At 40.4% G+C, this 21,833-nt stretch overlaps 1 long non-coding RNA gene across 1 annotated transcript in view; it reads left to right on the top strand.

The window, feature by feature from the left end:
- Nucleotides 1–21,575, top strand: part of LOC142012662 (uncharacterized) — a 158,779-nt gene extending 137,204 nt beyond the window's left edge. The window contains exon 4 of the long non-coding RNA XR_012645418.1: nucleotides 21,307–21,575. This is a non-coding gene — a long non-coding RNA (uncharacterized LOC142012662). The remainder of the gene's footprint in view (nucleotides 1–21,306) is intronic.
- The last annotated feature ends 258 nt before the right edge of the window (nucleotides 21,576–21,833 follow it).

The raw sequence follows: 21,833 nt of genomic DNA, 5'->3' as shown, positions 1-21,833 counted from the left end.
ATTTGCCTGATAGCTACATTCATTCTAAATAGGCAAACAAAATATAAATAAATAGTAACATGAATATCAGGTTGTGAAATGTCAGCTTTAATTTCTTGATTGGCTCACCAATCTATGCCCTTCCAAGAAAGGAATGGAAGAGGGAGGGCAAAGGAAAGAAACAGATATTTTTACATGCCCTGAGGTAATGATGTTTTTCTTCATAAGACAAGTATGTTTAAGCTCCAGTGAGCAATTCAGAAATTAAAAACTACTGCATTTATTTAAAAGGCATATTTTCTTTGGGGTTTATGCCACCACTTTGAATTATTTTTGTCTCATTTTAGCCACAGTCATTCCCTTTTCTCCTAGGCAATCAAAATGTTACATGTCTCTTTAGCGGTGAGATTAGTGTGCTGTAGAACGGAGGTTTTCAACTGCAGACACCTAAACATTTTTGCATGTAGGGGCACCTTTGGAAATCTTTGATGCAGTCTGTGCCCCCCATTGATTTGCAGACCACTGATAGAAAACCATTGTTGTAGAACTAAAATGTAGGGCCGGACTTCTGTGCACAAGAAAAATAAACTTCTTAGTTTATGCACAGTGTGTCTCAGGCAGCGCATGACCAGGATTCATTGCTGATTTTGATTCAGTGGTCAACTCATTAGGTTCTCTGGCCTGGGTTTCACCAGGCCTCAGAGGGGTCATGATTGAGAATAACAAATTACAGGAAAATATATTAAGATGTAGGGCAAAACCACCCCAAAACTTATGGTGGCTATTCCAGAAGATATATCAAACCAGCAACAAAGTAAACTTCTGTCATTCCACACTGCACAGCAAAAAGTCACAACTGCAGCCTTGTTAGATATTCTACGATATCTAGACACTGGACTTAATGTTGGTTGGTTATTTCAAACCTGTTTCATGAACTGTAGTGTTCCCTGATCCCAAAGGACCAGCCACATAGCCATATAAATATATAGCTCACATCTTACTATCATGTTGTTGCCAATCATTTAGTATCTGACAGTTAAAGATTTATTTAAAATAGAAAAGTGAGAGTGAAAATTGGTTCAAGGAATCAAATACATACAATAATCGCAAAGTTCTTGGATAAAGCTTGAAGCAGTGATATCATGAACCGCTGATTTATTAAGTCTGGTAACTTCCAAATTATTGGAAGGTTCTCAGTTATTTGGTTCGAATGCGCTCATTAGTGAGAGTCAATAGTGCAGAGATCAGAGCAGAATAGAGGCAACACAGAAATGTTTCAGGAATCTTTTTTAGCTTCTGCCACATTGAGGGAAACGTATTTTTTCAAGCAAAGCTCCCAGCACAATTTGTGGAAAATTACAGGCAAAAGATGTATTTCAGTACTGGATGATCTAATCACATGCTGTTGCATGTTTGATGAATGATAGTGGGGACCATTATACATAATCTAGCTAGACCCTCCAAAAGAAAATCCATTAGGTGAGGGTGGGCATTTATGGGTCCATTGTTTTTGTCATTTGGCCATCATCTAGAGTACTTCAATCATGATGTGCTGGCTAGAGTAGGTGTAAATTACTTTGTAGGTATTACCATAGACAGAACACGTTTGTTAAACACAGGTACATAGTCAATATTCATAACGTCAGATATACAAACTATTCTCACATACAAATAGGCTAATCACATTTAGCTGATCATAACTTTTCTATTGACACCTTACATAACATATTTTATGCAATATATGTCGCGAGTGTATAGCAGTGGTTACAACAATGATCTACATGGTTGTATTTTAACATGGAAAGTTGCATTGTGCCAGGTACTGACAGAATATGAAGTGGATGCTGATCCATGCCCCTCAAGCTAAATAACTTGCCAGTCTGTGTTAAAGGACATTTTATTCTATCTAATATTATACTCAGTGACACACACATGGGGGAAAACCTTATTAGGATCACAAAGTCAAGCACTTGAAAATTAAAAAGTGCAAGAATTACCAATGCCTGTGCAACCTTAATTAAGCCCATTTGGGTGTGTGCATTATGCAGTGTTTTGTTACATCATCATTTCTTATTTTTCCAGGGGACCCCTGCCTCATTTAGTACACAGGTTGGGTTGTGGTCATGTGATGAACAACTATTCAATATTGATTTTCTCCTCATTGTCCAGTGTGTATCTTTATGTATTATTTACTGTATACAAGTCAAACTCTTCTGTGGATACAAAATTATTAATTTTCTATAGTGCTCTTTGATGTAGCATCTGAATCAGTGGCGCTCAGCCTTTTCAAATTGCCCACCCCTTTCAGGAATCTGATTTTTTTCCTACATACCCTCAAGTGTCACCTCACTTAAAAACTCCTTGTTACGAAATGAGACATACAAATACAAAAGTTTCATAGAAAACTATTGTTGAAAATTGCTCATTTTCTCAGGTATACCATATAATTATAAAAAAACAACTGAAATATGATTATACTTATATTTCAGTATATAGCATATAGAGCAGTATAAATGCTATTTTATGACATTTTGGTTGTTCTACTTACTCTAGTGTATTTTATGTAGCCTGCTGTAAAACTAGGCAAATTTCTAGTTGAACTGATATGTTAGCTGGAAGACCTCTGTGTATCCCCAGGGGCCCATGCACCCCGGTTGAGAACCGCTGATCCAAGTACTTCACAACATCAGTGAAAGTATAGCCGCAGGACCTCTGTGAGGCGAGGCTCTTCGTTTTTTGGATGAGGAATTGCACTCCAGAGAAATTAAGATTAAAATTAAGACATCTTGACCTGAATTTTACTTAGCATTTTATCTTCTTCAACACTTAGCTAGACAGTCAGCCATGGCAATCATTCACGATGTGGTCCATTCCTGCGCAACTGAGGGTTTGAAGGCCTGAGTTCAACATTGGAGTAGACTTGAGAAAATTGTGTAATAGAGGGTCTGCATCAGGGCCAACTCCAATCCTCTGTTGGTAGAATTTTATCTTGGATGTTATGGACCACTTTGTGACACCTAGCAATCCAGTATACTTTATTATGCAATTTTTTTGTTTTGTTGATGAATCATCTTTTTGAAGACAATGATTTGATTTCTATGTCCCAGACTGAAAGGTCAGCTGTCAGCTTGAAGTTTGATCAAGCTCTCTCCAAAGGGAGGTTAAGAGTTTGGGGTTACCCCACAGGGAGACATCCCAAGTGTGTCTTCCTGGGTTTTAAAGAGGGGTTTCCTCACTTGGGTGGTGGCAGCTACCTCCTAGGGTCAGGGAATCTGTTACCTTGGGAAGCCTTTAAGCAGAAGCCTATAGAGGCAAGGTGTTTTTAACATCTCTTGTGGGTTCCCACTTTTTGCACTCAGAATGTCAGTGTGGGGATTAGCCTTGACAGATGTGCAGTAAATATATTAAGAGACATCGGCATCTAAGTTGTCTGGGAAGACTCGGCCTTGCCTCATAGTGCTAGTGCTATCCCATATATATGGCTGGGGCTGCCAAAGTGAAAAAATAAAGGATCTTCCACGTTGTGATCTTTCAGGCTTGTTTCTGTTAGATCTGCAATTGATGAACCAGTATATACAGAGACAGCAGCCTGACGACAGTACATGTGAAGAGTCCAGCATTCCAAGTTGCAATGTTCTTGGGCTGTTGGAGATCCCAGATACAATTATATGCACTGTCTTGAGGTACTGCATATGTGCCTGCTGATGTCAGAGGACGTGCATCCCTAAGAGGTTTTGACATGGATCTGTTATCTTTGCACTGAGGAGAGACAGCATCAGTAAGATATTTACAACTGAAATTAAAGCAGAATACTAGCATATTTATGGGCAAAGATCAGCAAATGATTATTCTGGGAACTATCTTGTCCCACTGGGGCATGACAGAGGTGCAGTAATGTGACCCTATTCCTGGTTTATGAATAGTGGCTTCACACTGTCTGACCCGAACTGTGAAGGCCTCTCAGTGACCTCCTTTTGTGGATACCTAGGTGCAGCTTCTGTCCTCTATCTTCACCATCAGTGTTAGCCCTCTCCCTCACATAATGCGCAAGTTGGTATTTTGGACAAGCTTTCTTTGCTGATGGCATAGCTCCAGCAAGCAATCTGCTACTTCAGATGTTACATTCCTCACTGTAATGAGCTGTAGCTCAGACTTAGGGGGTGGGATTAGCATTGTATTGAACTTGATAAGTCAAACGCACATTTCTCATTGATTTGACTTACAGTTATGATGTTTAGTACTTCTGAAAATTAGACCAAGGGTCTCACATCAGGCACCTCCTGCATGAGGCATACAGAATTAGAGATGACGTGGAAATTTTTTTCAACAACATAGAAAATACTCCGGAAGAAGCAGCGATAGATTCCATTTCCCCTGGGCAGCATTCAACTTCCTTAACTATAAGACTGTCCTTTCTCTTCTTGAAATCCCCTTCATCAGACACTATCTGCCTTCTAACTTCTGTCACAAAAGAGGCAGGGGTCCCTCAGATAACAGGATTATTCACTAAACAGTCCTGGGTTATCCCCAGAACAGGTCCACGCTGTGCACTGAATGAGGTAGGGATACTTTGGAAGAATACTGTGTCATAATGCAGTTAGAGACTATCTAAAATCTAATTAACTATTTTTTTTAAAGAAGTGGGGGGCAGCAGGTATACAGCCGGATTCCTGCCTCCACCCACACCACAGAGTTCCTGTGGCTGGGGCTGCCAGTGGGGGGTCTCTGCTCCAGCTGGCTGCTGGGAACCCCCTGGCCAGTGCCTGGGGCTGGACCTGCTGGAGGGACTGCCAGCACTGGGGCTGCCAGGGTTCCCTGGCCCCATCTGGTTCCCTGGGCCTGGAGCTGCCAGTGGGATCCTGGCTGAGGCGGAGATGCTGGTATGGTGTACGATCCCATACCATCACAAAAAATGACTGTTAATTAATATACACAAGAGGGCTTAATTATGATGTCACAGGTAATCTTAATTATGGCACTTCCTAAGCCTCAAGTGATGGCTTTGTGACATTAATATTCTTTTAAGCTCTGTCTCCATAGGGTGTACTTCTGCAAGGTCTTGTGAGTACTTACTGGGAGACGCTGAACGTTCTCAAATCTTGCTAACACTAAACAACAAAAAGAAGTTGACAGTCCTCAGTCCCTCACAGGCAGACTGCCGAGCAATTGCTTCTTACCTGGCAGGTGCATCAAACTATTCTTCAGTAGTTGGTAGACCAGAGCCAAATGTTCAACCCTGTGTGCTTAGTATCAGGCCTCTAAATCAGAGTGGTCTGATGTTCAGACAGTGAAAAGCATAGCTAGTATTGAAACCAGTGAAGACTGTGAGTACTTATCTCCTTTGAAGAATCAAGCTACTTTGATACAGGTGCCTAACTATCGATTTACATGGTGAACTGAAATATCCACACTTGAAAATGGTGGCTTAGCTTCTCTACCAAACAAACTATTCAGCATTTTAATTTTGTATGTACGGCTGTGATCACTATTGTCTTTTATCAAATAAATAGTAATAAGCCCCATCCTCCAACTCAGAAATGACACATTATTTCTGCATCTCAGATGGCATAGGTATATCCTTTACAGGATATAAATCAAATTCACTTTAGATTTAGTTGCTGCATGGCATTCTTCTGAAGCTCTTAGACAGTAGTAAATTATGCCATTATTTTGTTTCTCTTCTTTTACATGCAAAACATAATTTCATCTTGTCTGTATATGAATGTTCTCTTAATCTCTAGCCCACATTATCACTGCTTTAAAATAAACTATGCATTGTTTGATTGATGGGGAAGGGTGCAAGGAGGGCAGAAATCCACTCTTTTGCTGGAAACATGTCAGGAACATAAACCTTTGTTTATTGCTAACCAATTTTCTTACTAACATTTTATTCCAGTGGCATACTAAAATATTTGCTTTATAACATTACGCACAGGACTATCTTAATACAACTTTTACCGTATTAAAATGCTGTATGCAGAGGGCTGCTCGGATGGCATGCTCAAAGCTGCATATTAACTAATATCAAATTTGAAGTCTGCCATAGCCATGTATAAAATAAAGCTTTCTGCCTTTGTGAGTTTATGGTGTTATCATTTATCTGCATCGCCATATATCAAGCTTTGCAAATAAGATAATTTCACAGCAGTCTGAAGCCAAATCTAAACTGCATGTTTTCTATGGTGTTGCTGCAATTCAGATCTGAACTTTTAATGCTGTCATTCTAGAATGCCCTTATCACTAGGATAAAAAGAGAGACAACTGCTTTTCATGTTTGAGATGTAATATGCTCTGGGGTTTTACCAGCACCGAAGTCTCCTGATAACAGCTGAGCAAATAAGGGAGGAGGAGGAGGAGGGAGAAAACTAATATTAAGTAGAGCAGGTAAAACTACATATACCCTTTAAAAAGGACTTTGAAAAGAACATACACTAAAATGTTTAATCCAAACACATCATCTTTCATCTTTGCTCTTTGTCTTAATGAAATGAACTTTGTTGTGGTTTCTAGACTCATGGTATATGTGATCTTAACCAGGAGTGAGAAATAGTTTAATCACCTACAGGTAGTAAAATGATTTTTAACCCATGTAAGAATATACATACTATTTCTTTAAATCTATAGTAAGACACAATGCACATCTTTTCAACTTAATCAACTTAATACAAGCGGGAGAGAGCAGAATGCATTCTGGATTAAGGCTTTAAAATAAAGCAAAGGGGAAATAAAGGTGTTCAGAGTAAGTTTATATTTTATCTAGTGAAGTTCCTTGTTCAGTTTTAGAAGGAAGTAGATTTGAGATTCTTTTTACTACCACCACATGTCCCTTAGGTGCATTGCCATGAAACTGAATACACCTGCTTTTTTTCATTGACATACAAAATAAAGTTGCATGATTACCACTTGCCTGCCTCACTGGGTATGAAAACCTAATGGAGGTGGCAGGACAAGAGGACAGTCCCAGCAGTGAGGAGGACAAAAACTCCTTAAGGAACACCAACTAGCTCCTCCCCTGGAAGTCTCTGGCACCCATTTGCTGGCTGGAGAGGGGATGCTCGCTGACCAATAATCCTCAGCTCTCAAGGTTTAGTCTGGAGGATGAACATTTAGAACCTCTTTTGCCTCAATTCAGCCACTTCTCCCCAGATTAGGAATGGAATCTGGCCTGACAGATGCTATGGGTCTAGCTGTTTACCTGTTTGGAAGTCAGGAAAATATTTTGGTAGCAGTCCAGCAAGTTTTCTGCTTTCCTTGCAGTGTTTTCAGTGCTCAGTGGGTTAAGTAAGTTTGCAATTCTTCCCTAAGGCTATGTCTACACTTAGGAAAAATACTAATGAGGTGCTGAAATGAATGGGGCGTGGCTCGTCTAAGTGGGGGTCCTTTTTGAAAGGACCCTGCAAACATCAAAATCCCCTTATTCCTATCAGCTGCCACGATTGGCAGCATGCTAATAAGGTGCTGAATATTCATTTAAGTGACTCATTAATATTCTTCAATTTGGCCATTGTGGCCATTTTGAAGTTTTTCCTAAATGTAGACATGGCCTAAGCAAGGTACTTGGGTTGACCTGTTAATTTTGTCACAACTTTCAGGCAGCTGATTTCCAGTGTGATTAAAAGGAAAAAAGAACAGCTATAGCGGTAAAAGACCTGGGATTTTGATAATGGGTCTTGGGCTCAGGGAACAGGGTAAGTCCTTGTGGCCTTCATAGGATAAGTTTCTAAATTTGCACCTTCTCTCCCCTTTGCAGAGGACAAGGAGTTAAGATTCTGGAAGCAGTTTGAGTCTTTGGGGTTAGGGGAGACTGAGGAGAGCCTATCTGGAATTACAAATTATATGGTAAGGATCCCTGTAACTCCTGCCATAAAATTAATGGAATGCCTAGCATCAGAGAGTGGTGGTGATATCTGAATAGTACCCCTTCTCTGTGCTGAAGTGTGTGTGGTGTTTTTGTTTTCTTTTCTTTTTTAAAAAAAAGCTGTGCTTTGTTACTTGATTCCATCCATATGTCTGGCTTCATTTTGCCTCTGTGTCCGCATCAATTACACTAATCCTAAACCTGAGCCCAACACAAACAGAAGATTAGAAGCATCATGCTTCTTTTTTCACTTCAAATAAGCTTTTCAAATACACACACAGTGCAAAAAAGAACCAAAAAATTAAATTGAACTGTGCCGTTTTCCTTCTTATTTGACACCATTTTTTTGCATGTAGACATTTCTGTAACTTTAATTTTCTCAAGCATGAACATTTTTGAAATTTTTACAACATTAAGGAAGCTGTAACAGTGAGACACAGAAACAAAACATCATTGGAATTGCTCCTGTCAATCTGATTCCTTGAGGAGGAATACACTGACTTTGTGATGCAGCTGCCAAGGTGGAACTAGCTGCTGTTAGGTTCAATCCTCACTGGAAGCCATTATGCTAGTTCAGGAGGAAGAGGAAAGTTCAATTTCATTTGAAAGGACTACCTGGAGGAATTGGTTATCAAAAGAGAGTATCTTGGGGTAGGGAGGAGCCTGGTGATTGGTAGAGTTCTAACTGAGATCCAAAGGCTATGCCTACACTGCAGGAATTGTTCGAAAGAAGTTCTTGCAGAAAATCTCTTCTAAAAAAAACAACTTCTTTTGAAGGAGTGCATCCATACACAAAAAAAGCAGATTGAAAAAGCGATTTGCTCTTTTGATAGTAAGCTTCCTCACAGCCCCCTCTCTTTAGAATTATTGAAAAATCTAGCTCCATGAGGACTGCCCCTTCAAAAAAAAAAAAAAAAAAAGGGGGGGGGCATGGAGTGTCTACACATGCTTTCTTTTGAAGGCAGCTTTTGAAAGAAGGTGCTCTTCCTGATCTGAGAGCGGAAGAGGGCTTCTGGAAGAAGAGCTGCGTTCTTGCAATTTCAGATTGAAAGGGTGTATTTTGTGTTTTGATGCTTGGCATGATCTTTTGAAACAAGGCCACATTTTCCAAAAGAACCTGCTAGAGTAGATGCAGCCAACTGATCTCCTAGAGCCTTTGGATCTAGCATCTAAAGCCCTGACCTGAATAGTGCTTCATAGAGCATACTCCTAACGAAGGTTAAAGGACAAAAGGCTTGTGTAGTACAGCATGGAAGGCACCTTGCAGGGTGATTACAATATCACTGAACTTGAAAATATTTCTGAAGTTATGGGACTGATCAAACACCCCTTGAGAGAGACTCGCAATGACTTCAGTGCAGTGGGGCACATGTTTTTAGAACCAAATGTTTTCTATTCTACAAACTATTTTGCAATGAAATGTAGTTTGTGGTAGAAGAACAACAATTAAGAGTAACATTGTGAACTGAAATGGGTAAAACAAAAAAGTTGAAAATAGAAGAATAAATGTGACTATCTCTCCTACTTCTTGCAAGATGATTATTTCTTGCTCCTAAACCTATGTCATTTTATTTCAGTATGGAGAGAGAATTTTATCACTTCATTTCCAAATTTCTCATTTATATCACAGGCAGAGTGATCCCTAGTATGTAAGGAATCAGAATCCATTGGAGAGCTAGTGATATACTTACAGCTTGCGTGACAATTAAATGTGTTATATGAGATGGCACTCTGACACTGATATCCAAATTTTCACACCCTTGTTCAGTGCTTTTTGAAGTTTCTAGTAGTTTTCTAGATTTCAAACCTGGCTGTAGTCAGTCAAAAGTGCCAACCAGACTGGTTTCAGAGGGGTAACTGTGTTAGTCTCTTTCAGGAAAATCAATTAGGAGTCCTTTGGCCCTTTAAAGACTAACAGATATATTTGGGCATAAGCTTTCAGGGCCAGGAGTCCACGTCGTCATTTGTATGAAGTGAAAACTTCAGTTTGGCAGGGATATAAAGACATGGATAAATGGAAATATTAGAGTTTTATGGAGAGGACCAGTGAAAATGAGGCAAATACAATTAGGGTAGTTGTTGCCTACTCGTAATTGTTGGTAAGAAGGCGAGAATACCAAAAGAGGGAAAAGTACGAGAGGGGTAGCCATGTTAGTCTGTGTCCACAAAAGCAACAAGAAGTCTTGTGGCACCTTATAGACTCTCAGATATATTAGAGCATAAGCTTTTGTGGGCAAAGACCCACTTCATCTGAATGCATCTGATAAAGTGGACTTTTCCCACGAAAGCTTATGCTCCAAAATAGCTATTAGTCTATAAGGTGCCACAGGACTTCTTATTTTTAAAGGGGGAAAATTTTAAGTTTTAAAAGAGGGAAACTAGTCACTTCCGATCTCTGTTCAAACCCAACCTAATGGTGTCCAGTTTGTATATGAATTCCAGCTCTGCATTTTCATGCTGCAGTCTTTTTGAAATATGTTGTTGAGGTGTGGCAACTTTCAAATCCATTACTGAGTGTCCAACAGGGTTGACAATCTGCCAGCACAGCACAGTTGAAGTGCAGGTGAACAAGCCCCTGTATCGTATGGCTGATGTGGTGTCACTTGGATCGATATCTGGACAGAGTTGGTAAAGAGATTTGTTGCAAGGATTGATTCCTAGGTTGGTATTTCTGTTGTGTGGTGTTTATTTGCTTCAGGTTGTGAGGGTGTCTGTAAGTGAGGACTGAGGTGCCTCCTAAGATATGCAAGAGCGAAGGATCATCATCTAGGATAGGCTGTGTAGATCCTTGATGATGGGCAGGAGAGGCTTTAGCTGGGGGCTGTACGTGATGACCAGTGGTGTTCTGTTGCTTTCTTTGTTCAGTCTGTCCTGTAGTAGGTGACTTATGGGTGTCCACTTGCCTTTGTCAATCTGTTTTCTTACTGCTCAGGTAGTTTTAAGAACACTTGATGGAGATCCTGTAGGTGTGTTTTCTCTGTATGAGGGATTGGAACAAGTGTGGTTGTATCTTAAGGTATGGCTATAGAAAATGGATCATGTGATGTGTTAAGGGTGAAAGCTGGAAGAATGTACAAAGCATAATTGTCAGAAGGTTTCTGGTGTAGCGTGGTGGTTGTGACCACAACTTAGCTGCACTTCAGGGTCCAGAAAGTGGATCTCTTGTGGGGACTGGTCCAGGCTGAGGTTGATGGTGGGGTGGAAATTGTTTAAATCCCAGTGGAATTTGTTACCAGATTTGCTCATTACTTTGGAGGATGCTTATTTATTAGGGTTACTCTGTGTGTGGAGGAAGGTGGGGGACAGGTGATAATTTTATCATTGTACTGCTGGTGTTACTTGTGCTTTCATACAGAGCTTTATTTCTCCATTCTGCCAATTTCTTCCCAATGGAGTGTCCCAGCAGGATCTAGACACCCCAAGACCTGATTCTTCTCAGCTTAGAATCAGATGAACACAAACACTCAGACTCACTGCCAGAGCATCTCTGAAAGGACTGGTTAAACAGCGCTCACAGGCTGACTCCTTGTGTGTTCCTGGTCTCAGCAAGCTGGGTTGCACAGCAGTACCAAGCAGTGACCCTCATGCTCCCTTGGATTACTGGGTTGGGTTTAAAGGTCACTAAGTTGCCCCCAGATTCAGTACTTCCCTATTCCCACTTTCACACCACAACTGTTCTGCTAGTAATCCACTTGAAGTGCAAACCTTACAGGCTTGTTGGGCCAAATGGGGATCTTTAAGTACAAAGAGTGAATGGGGAAGCCAAAACAACACCCCTAAAAGTGTGAGGGAAGAGAGAGAGAGGAAAGCAGCCATCTTAACTATGATTTTTTTTTTTAAATTTCCAAGTAGTAGCCATGCAAAGGGAGTTAAACAAGCAAAACAATTACAATATTAAATTTAAATTAAATTTGAGTACAGATGTTGGGGCTAGCAAACCAAACCTGATCACATAAGACAAAGTCAGAAGGCTACACCTAAAGGCCATTTTCACACAGGCCATTTCCTTCGAAGTGGCATGCTACTACTTGGAGAGAAAGATGCTAATGGGGGGCAAATGCAAATTCCCTGTGCCTCATTAGCATAACATCACGTGATTTGGAGTCCGGAAGACCGTTCTTCCGGACTCCAAAATGCCTTGTAGAAGCGCAGCCCGTGGGGGTGGAGTTCTGGAAGGGAATGCTTCTTCTGGAAGCCCCTTCTTCCCAAAAATTTTTGGGAAGAAGGGGCCTCTGGAAGGAGGATTTCCTTCCGGAAGTGCCCCCCCCAGGGGCTGCACTTCTACATGGCCTTTTGGAGTCCAGAAGAACGGTCTTCCGGACTCCAAATCATGTGATGTTATGTTAATGAGGCACAGGGAATTTGCATTTGCCCCTCATTAGCATCTTTCTCTCCAAGTAGTAGCATGCCACTTCCAAAGGAAGTGGCCTGTGTAGAAACGGACAAAGAGAGAAAGAAGAAGAAAGAGTGAGCGAGTGAGTGAGCGAGATCTCACCACTTCATGAAGCTTGCACCGAATTGGGCTCCCAGATGACTATGGTTGCTGGGGGTTCAGAGTGTTGGAGATGGGCAGAGCAGAGCCCCCAGCATGATCAGTATGGAGAAGATGAAATCTCAATGGAATTGATGCAGAGTTTAGGTGCAGGCATTAGAATATTTTACTTGGGTATGAGTAGAGGTTTTTTTAGGGAAGAAACCCCATGGTTCAAGAACGAACACTAGATTTGCTTAGGGGTAAACAGATGGTTCAAAGGACTATTCTAAAATTGTTCTGTTCAGGGTAGACAAAAGAAACTCATTGTTCTTGGCTGTTGGTGGTGCTCCTTTGAGGGAGCTCATAATGCAATTAGGCAGTTTCAGTATTTTAGGTTCGAACAGAAGATTTATTCCTAAATTTGGTCTGCTAATTACTGATGTGGGCAGGCTCGGGTTCATTAGTATCTGAAGCAGAGATTTCCCACCAGGCAGTGCTCTCCTGCTTTCTGTATCCCAGAACTTAGTGCAATTTGTGCTTTTCTCCTTTTCGTATGCTAATCTCTTCTTCCTCCAATGCAGATGAGGCTAGGGGTGGTTCCTTAATCCAGTCACCTTTGTTGGTGGGATTTAGGTGTGTCTATCCCTGCCAGTTTCTGTGCTTTGTCTTTTGTTTAAGATGAGGCCCCAGGTGGGGTAAGGTCGTGTCTTCCTTTAGAGTTATGCTCTGGCTCTCTCAAAACACAGAGCTAGTAGGTAACAAATTCTTCAAGGACTTCCTTCCTGGGGTCCAGATGAGGATGTCATCACTGTGGTACAAGTAGAGGAGAGATACGTGATGAATGAGAGCTGAAAGTGTCCAAATATATTTGTTAGTCTTTAAGGTGCCACAGGACTCCTCATTATTAGTACCACACTTCAAAGTTGCATTTCTCCTTTTTCCCCCAAAAGGAGAGGCAAATGCAACTTTGTAAGGAAAAAAAATCCTTCCTGATCCCAAATAGCTATCAGCCTGTTCCTGAAGTATCCAAGAAATCCTGTGAAGAACCTCCCACCAAAATACATTTAGGAAGGTCTAATGAGCTGTACTGCTGACACTCAGTTGCTGGAGTTTTGAATTAGGCCAGATATGTCCAATCAGCTGATCATATGGCAAAGAAGGCAGATTTAGGCTGTTTAGAGAGCCTTCATTACAAAGAAACTCACCTGTGAAGATACAAGTGGGGTGGCATCTATAAAGTATAGTACTGTGCACAATATAAAATATAGTATAATAATTCATAATGTAATGCATAACTAGGTAAAAGCAAGCATTACAATTCTTGTAATAAATGTATATTTGATGAAATTAAACATACATGGTATCTTCCTGTCAAGGGTGATAAACTGACTGTGATAAGAATGTTTCATCTGTGGGCAAGTGCTGATTTTTTTTTTTTTTTTTTAAATTGGCAACTACTGCGTGCAGGGATACAGTAACGTTACTGGTGGGGGTGACTGCCTGAGATGTATCTGGATTAGTGATCCAGTACCGGTAATTCTAGGGAAATTTTCTGTTAAAATTCTTTCATGTAGATGAGACCTGATCCTTCATTCACTGTATATTTTATTTTATTTTATTTTATTTTACCAAGAGTCCTCCAATCAGTGACTTAACAGTACCATTATCAGCCATCTGGAGGATGTGTTCCTCAGATTAGACACATGCTTTTGAAATATACTTAGGTTATATCATTTCCATGCTCTCAAATTGGCAATTTATACAAGAATAAATATCTTTAGTGCTGATATTCATGCTAAAATGATTTAACACTTGATCTTATACCAGACATGATTGTGCAGAACTGCCTGAAAACACATTTATTCAGGCTTAATGTCCTTCATTATCCTTCAAGATAATTGTTACAATTTATTTCACATTGCCTTCTACAGTACATAGCAGATTAAATTGGCTATTTCTACTTGGGCGGTAGCAATAATAATGACAAATTTTAATTTTCAGGAACCTGGAGTGCTTATTAGGAAAAGTTTCTAATAATTTATTAGTCTGGTTTACACTCAGATAGCTTTTATCCTCTCTGGAATCATTCTGACTATGCTGTCTACTGTTCATCCTCATCTGAGGAAAAAGACTGTTTTGTAATTCTATACTGTCCTCCTTTTTTGGAATGCAGTCTTTATATTCTAAAGGATGAAGTCATATTGTTGATGGACATCTGTAATTTAATTATCTTTTCTCAGGGAGGAATTTATCATGGATTAGAGTATTTCCCTTTTTAATATGCATCACCCTTTCTCACAACTGGTACAATACTTTTAAGAGGTTTATGTTGTCCAACATTGTTAAAATGTAAATAAAAATAACTAAAATGGATTTTGAAGGCACAGAGCAACTCTAATAGCTTTTTCTTTCAGATGTGCACCTAATACAAGCTTTATCTAACTGGCGGATTTCTGTGAGTTTGCAGAAGGTGACAGTTATATACAAGTTCTGTTCACCACTGCTCTGTCTGACTTTTGTAGTCAAGGGGAACAGTGATACTCAGAGATTGTGTTAAGAAGGAAATCATAAATTATGGATGAAAAGAGACAGTTAGTGGTAGTTAAAGACATCATTCTTCTCAGTGAATATTAACATAGGTAAAAAACCCTAAGGAGTTGTAAAGAAATGCTCCGGGAAATGGAGTAACTGAATAGTACTGACAAGAGCCAAGAAGCAATGTTATTGGGTTAAAAAAAAAAAAAAGAAAAAGAAAAAAAGTAAATAGAAGCATTTGTTCAGATTTACTCTACCTTCCCTCATGTAGGGAAGGGATCACTGTTAACAAATAAAATATAGACAAACAGATGGCTTAAAAGAAAAGGTCTGGCTGGCTGGATAAGCCTCTTTATTCAAATGTTTGCACGTCTTGTAGCACTCTGCAATAATATCAAAAAAAGATATGGAGATGTATAGTACCAACACACTCCTAGTGGACTGAAGCAAATGTAGTGAGTCAGTTGGACACTGAACTGAGGGAGTTGGGAGAATCATTTGCAAGTGAAGAGAAGTGTGAGGGAATGGAATGAGGGAAGAAAACTGCAATGGAGAAACCTCTATTTGGATGTGAAGGAGGGCAGTGTTTACTTTACCAAACAAAATGTGTGTTTTTTAGTCTAAGGCTTTGTCTACACAACAGCCTTATTTCGAAATACAGTATTTTGAAAGAGCTATTTGAAATATTTTATTTCGAAATAACACAACCACATGAAAAATGCATTTTGAAATAGCACCCACTATTTCAAAATAGCATTTTAGGACACACAGGCCATTTCTACATATGCCACTTTCTCTGGAAAGTGGCATGGTAATGAGCAGCCCAGTATATGTTCATGAGGCATGGATGTAAATTTCCCATGCCTCATTAGCATACAGTCACGTGATTCAGAGTCTGGAAGATGATTTTCCAGATCCAAAATAGCTGTGTAGAAGTGTGGCCCACGGGGATCTCCTGGAAGGAAATCTTCCTTCTGGAAGTCCCATCTTCCTGAAAATTATCAGGAAGATGGGGCTTCCGGAAGGAGGATTTCCTTCCGGGAGTTCCCCGTGGGCCACGCTTCTACACAGCTATTTTGCAGTCTGGAAGAGCTTCTTCTGGACTCCAAATCATGTGACTGTATACTAATGAGGCACCGGAAATTTACATCCATGCCTCATTAGCATCTTCTGGGCTGCTCATTGCCATGCCGCTTCCCTAGAAAGTGGTATGTATCGAAACAACCCTAGTGTTATTTTGAAATAGTGCAATTAGAGCCCATTATGGCTTATTTTGAAATGGTGCTATTGTGTGTCTTAACAGTGCCTATTTCAAAATAGGTATTATTCCTTGTAGAATGAGGTTTATTGGAATTGAAATAATTCACCAACTATTCTGGTTTTGTTTGGAAATAGCAAGTATGTTGTTTAAATGCTGCCGAAGTTATTTTGAAATAACTTGGCTGTGTAGACATAGATTAAGTGACCGCTAGTTCAGATTTTAAATAAAAGGATGAGTATTAAATGTCCATAAGAGAAATTATAGCAACTCAGACCATAACATTCCATATTGGAAGTAACTTACAGAACAACAGCTGCTTCATATCTACTGCCCTTTAAGGATGGGTAGGCAGATTGATATAGTTTGAAGTCTAGTTTGCAAAAAACCCAAACACCCCCTCCTTTCTCCTTTCAGCTACATAGCTACACACATTGCAGATGAATAGTAGGGATAGTTAGAAACAGAGAAGCATAAAGGGGGATCATCCAATATTTTATGTAACTTTAGCAGCTTTATTTATATAAACAAAGAGCTCTCGTGTAAATGAACTAACACTTTTATTGTATTTATTGGGGCTATATTTATTTGTGGAAGAAGGATCTTCCAGAAGCGGGATTTCCTTCGGAAGGACTGCTGTCTACATGGCAACTTTGCTTCAGCAAGCTCTTGCAGGGGTATGCTAACAAGGCGAGAGATATTTTAATCCATGCCTCATTAGCATCTTCTGCTCCGCTCATTACCATGCCCCTTCCAGAAGTAGATGTGGGTAGATGTGGCCTTAGTGACTTTCAGCACATAGTTTTTGTTAGCTTTTAGCAGGCTGGGCAGAAACAGTATCACACCTCAGGTGGGGCTCCTGATGAAGCCTATTTGGTTGTATGTTTGAACAGGTTAAATGAAATCGGAGACCCTTAAGGAGACTGCACATCCCCTGGCTGGGGCGCTTGTTCCCAACACTCTTACTTTCACAGGGGTCTAACATTTGAGGCCTTGGCTTAACAAAATCCTTTTGAGCTGAGGGTGACCCCTCCTTTTGGACAGGTTAGGCAGTGTTGCACCCCTTAATTTCTACAATAAAGACAACAACACATAGCGTTTCACTACTCTTGCAGTCAGTACTGAAGTGATTTGCAACCCAGCATTAGCCAAAGATGACCACTTTGAGCAATACAGTTCTATCTGCTCGATATCTAGGCAAAGTAGGTAGGTTTATGTAACTGCAGTTTACTCCTGATGTCTCTCCGCTCCCCCCACCAATGGCTGTCAGACATGTCATTCAGACCCTGCGTACATCTGAAACTTCCTGTCTGAATTATTTATTTTGATATATTTTATCTTTAGTGCTATGTCAACACTAATGAAAAACAGGAGGAGGCAGAAAATTTAAATAAACTCTCTTTGCTTCTGACTCAAACAAATTGTGTGAACCACTTCTGATTTTGTTCTTATCACAGGTCCATGCAAGCAGAGTCCCCCAAAATGGAACAATATATGAATATGAGATACAACCAAACATGTTTTTATTATTGGAATACTATAGTCCTCAAAAAAGAAGATGAGGACAGAATAGACATATGTCCAATGTGTTTGTGCTCAGGGTTTGACAAAGAAGTGTGTTGAGACCTATTTACCTGTTAGTTATCTCAGACAAGAGTTTCTGAATCTGTCAGTCTTTCAAAAGCACATTTCCTGAGCCCAATTCTTGCTAGGAACAGAAACTTGCAAAATTCCTTAGCCCAGACAGATAATCATCTGCCTTCTGAATCTTTCAGCCAACTCAGGGAGCCAAATGTAAATCTGTGCTTTCAGTAACTTAAAATAGGGCACTGTACTGATGGCTGCAGGGAGAATTCTGTAACTTGTAATGCACAAAACAAAGCAGCAGAAAAGTAACGTTTTAAAGACTAACAAAATGATGTATTCATTGATGAGCTTTTGTGGGACAGACCCACTTCTTCAGATCAATTTCATAATGACATTTTTTGTTCCTCTGTACTTATAAATGTCAGTCTGTATTGGAAATGAAATTGATCTGAAGAAGTGGGTCTGTCCCTTAAAAGCTCATCACCGAATAAATCATTTTGTTAGTCTTTAAAGTGTTACATTTCCGCTGCTTTGTTTTATTGGAGTACAGACTTACACGGCTACCTCTCGGTCACTGTAGTGCACAAGTTGCAAAATATAGTGAAGAACCACAGAACAGTGCTCTACATTAGCTCTCACATTGTCAGCCTGAGGGTGGGAGTTTGAGGGCTGTATGAGAGTAAATTCCAGAACTCTTGCTGGAACTCTTTGATTGGCTTCTGACTGATTCTTTAGGCCTTCAATCTTTCATATCCAGGAGCTGTAGAGATTGCAGTGTGGATTAGGCCTGCAAGTGGGATTTGAGGGAACTAGATTCTGATCTTGTTTCTGGTACCACATTATTGTGTGACCTTGGGATACTCACTGGGGCCTAATTTTTCAAAGTTTATATGAGGTTGCTTGACACTTCTGCAGACCAGGTTTGTAAGACTAAAGGGGCATAAAAGGTGCACAAACCTCACAATTGTGGCTAGTGGGACACTCCTCAGTGCAGGGACTTCAGATTACAGGCATAGGTCTGCCACTTAGAACCCTTCCATACAGTGTATGCACCCCAGCTGGTTCATTAGTGGATTAGTGAAACAATGGCCTGCTCTTCAGGCAGAGCTGATTGGGAACCCACGGTGACCATGACGATAAAAGGGCTACAAGACAGGTGGGTAAGGTGGCTGCCAGAGAGGGGATCCTTCCGGCAGAGTGGTGAGAAGCTGCTAGGGAAACCTATGCTCCAAAGAGGGAGAAGCAGGACAAGAGGTTGAGGAAGCCTAAAGAAGAAGACAGAGAGAATGTAGGTTGAAGAATTGCAAGGGATTAGAAGGACTGGTTCTGGTGGCGACAAGTGTGGCCGCTGAGCTGGACCCCAGTGCTATGGTGAGCCTGAGTTTCCTTCCTTGCTCCATGCGGGGACTTCTGGAGAGGATGACCTGCAATCTGGAGACCTACAGCTGATTAGCCTCCCCATAGAACCACATCTGATTGCCCACCAGCTGTAAGGGGATAGAGAGTATTGAAAACCTGGCAGGGAAGTGTTGGCTCACGACAAGGACTTAACAAATGCAGAACTGAGTGCAGACATATTGGAGATGAAGCAAGATTGTCACAAAGAGGTGCTAACAGACAAAGGCCCCCATATTACACACCTGCTTGCAAACCCTGGCAGGACTGCAAAACAGGGCATGCTACATTACACCAAGGACTCTGCAGGTCCAAGAACAGCCCAGGATTGGGAAGGTACAGAAGTAGTTTAAAGACAATTTAGGTCACTCCCAGTTCCTGGGCTCTAAGTTGTCATGCCTCTTCTAAGTGTACCCTCCACAACATCTTACCCTGAGACTTTTCAGTCCTCTTGTTTGCTATACTGTTAATAGGACTGATGATTACAAGCCTTGTGACAAACTATGAGGAATAAATAACTAATATTTTCGGAGATTGGTGGAACGCTATATTAGCAGTACATGGGTGACAGCAAGCCTCCCTACTACCACAGCTCAGAAATCATAGACATACAACAACTAGAAGTTTGTCCAGTAATCTCAGCACAAAAGAACTGTGTAAACCTCTGTACACCTCCCAGCTGACAAAATCACTGGCTATGGTTACGCTCGTGAGTTTTGCAAAAAAAGTCCCTGGTTTTGGCAACTCAACTTGTGGAGTGTGTGCACACGAAATGGGATTGGTTGAAAGTACCTGGACAAAACTCGGCACTTTTGCCAGCAGCATTCTGCCTCAAAGCTTTGAGGCATAACGCTCCTGTTGACAGACTCTGTTGATAAAACAAGCTGTGTAAACACCCTCAGGGAGCCTCTCTAGACAGATAGGACATCAACAATGATGGGCAGCCTGTCTGCTGTGCTTCTGGGTGCCTGTTTTGTTGAGAGAGCACCCAGGAAGTCCAGCTGCTTTGTCAACAGAGCTGAGTGTTCTTCTGATTGGCTTTTGTGTGTGGCTGCACTCTGTTGACAGAAGTTTTGTTGAGAAATCTCTTCTGACGGTGACTTCCACTGACAGAGTGCTGTAGTGTAACTATAAGCACTGTGTGTTTGAACTTGTATTCAAGTGGGTTTAGTTTATGGTAAAGATTATGCCCATATCAGTAGTCTAGATTAATTGAAGTGGAAACCATAAAGCAAGGAGCAGAGAATATCTAGAATAACGAGAGAGCTATCCACATGGCAGAGAACGTAAGTGGAATTGAGCAGCTTCCACTTTCAAAGGCATAATTAAAAGTTAAGGGTGAAGGACTCATGTATCAGAGCTGAAATCTGCTCCTAGTTACACTGGTGTAACTGAAATCAGAAGTTTGTTCCTATTCTTTGTTCCCATTCGTGTATCATGTGGAAAGGCTAGTTATTTCACTATTGCACAAAAAGCAAATAATGTTCACCAAAGGACAACATCCACCAATCAAAGCTCTAGTTGGATCTTCTCCTTGACTTAAATATATGGACAGCTTGTGCACTGGAAACACATGGATTTCACACAGAGTAGGAAATAAGCCTGTTCCCGTAACATTTTCCCCCAGATGATTTTGTTAGCGTACTATATGTTTTTAGAGAGCATGCTGGAATTTCACGCACAGCTGGAGAGGGCAATGTCTTGCTCATTACCCTTTATGCTTAAATCTCAATAAAAAGTTTAACTGCTCATTTTATGAAAGGTCTAGTTTTGTCAGCCCAGAAAGATTATTTATTTCAGGGAATTTATTCCTACTTACATTCACTAATTCTTTATTTTTTTATTTTTGGTGACTCATGCACAGTATGCCAGAAATTTGATAGGTAAAGCCTGAAACAGTAATTACTGAGACTCTGCATGGAGCCTTGTGAGATGATGTCCTTACTGTGAAGCATTCTGTTTTGTCAATAAGCTTACATCAGTACTTGGCAGGTTGTTTCTTCTGTTTTAATGTTTCAGACTATAAAGCAGACAAAGTCACTTGTATAAAACTGGAACTGCTTTGCATTTGCAATTGACAAATCCTATTTTGAAAGCATGCATGAACATGAGGATCAAACTTAGCTTTTAACATTTACATTTTTTTCCAATGGGAAAGTGTCTGATCCACTTCTAATTTACCTGTGGTTGATTTCCTGAATCTTTCCTAATTCCTTGCAGCTGAGATGGTTTTGCCATCAGAGAAGCAATTAACAAAGTCTCTGACTGGAGTGTGCGAAGCATCTGTTATCGAAGTGTAAAAGGTTAACCTAAATCCCAGCGCACAGAGGTGTCAAACCAAGACAAATCAGCATGGAGAATTACCTGGAGGCACCATAAGGTTAAGGTGGAGCATATGTATGGTTTAAAAAAAAGTTGTTCATGACTAGCAGAATTAATTTTTCTGGCGGAGAAGGTCAGAGAAATAGAAATGAAAACTGTTGATGAATAGGGACCTTCTCAGGCACCACAGTTCACTTGGCAAATACCAACGTTGTGTGTGTGTGTGTGTGTGTGTGTGTGTGTGTGTAATATAAAAGGATTTAAGCAAAGGTTAGAATTGCAGGGACACAAGTGAAAGTGATCTGTGGTAGGGCTTATGACCATCACCCAACAGCAACAGCTTGTTTTTTTTCTTATAAATATCTATTTAAACAAAGTTAAATTGCACTGTGATTAGTAGATCCTTCAAATTGATTCCTATGGTA

This window comes from Carettochelys insculpta, chromosome 4 (assembly GCF_033958435.1).
Source record: "Carettochelys insculpta isolate YL-2023 chromosome 4, ASM3395843v1, whole genome shotgun sequence".
Classification (NCBI taxonomy): domain Eukaryota; kingdom Metazoa; phylum Chordata; order Testudines; family Carettochelyidae; genus Carettochelys; species Carettochelys insculpta.
This window is presented reverse-complemented; position numbering and strand designations above follow the sequence as displayed.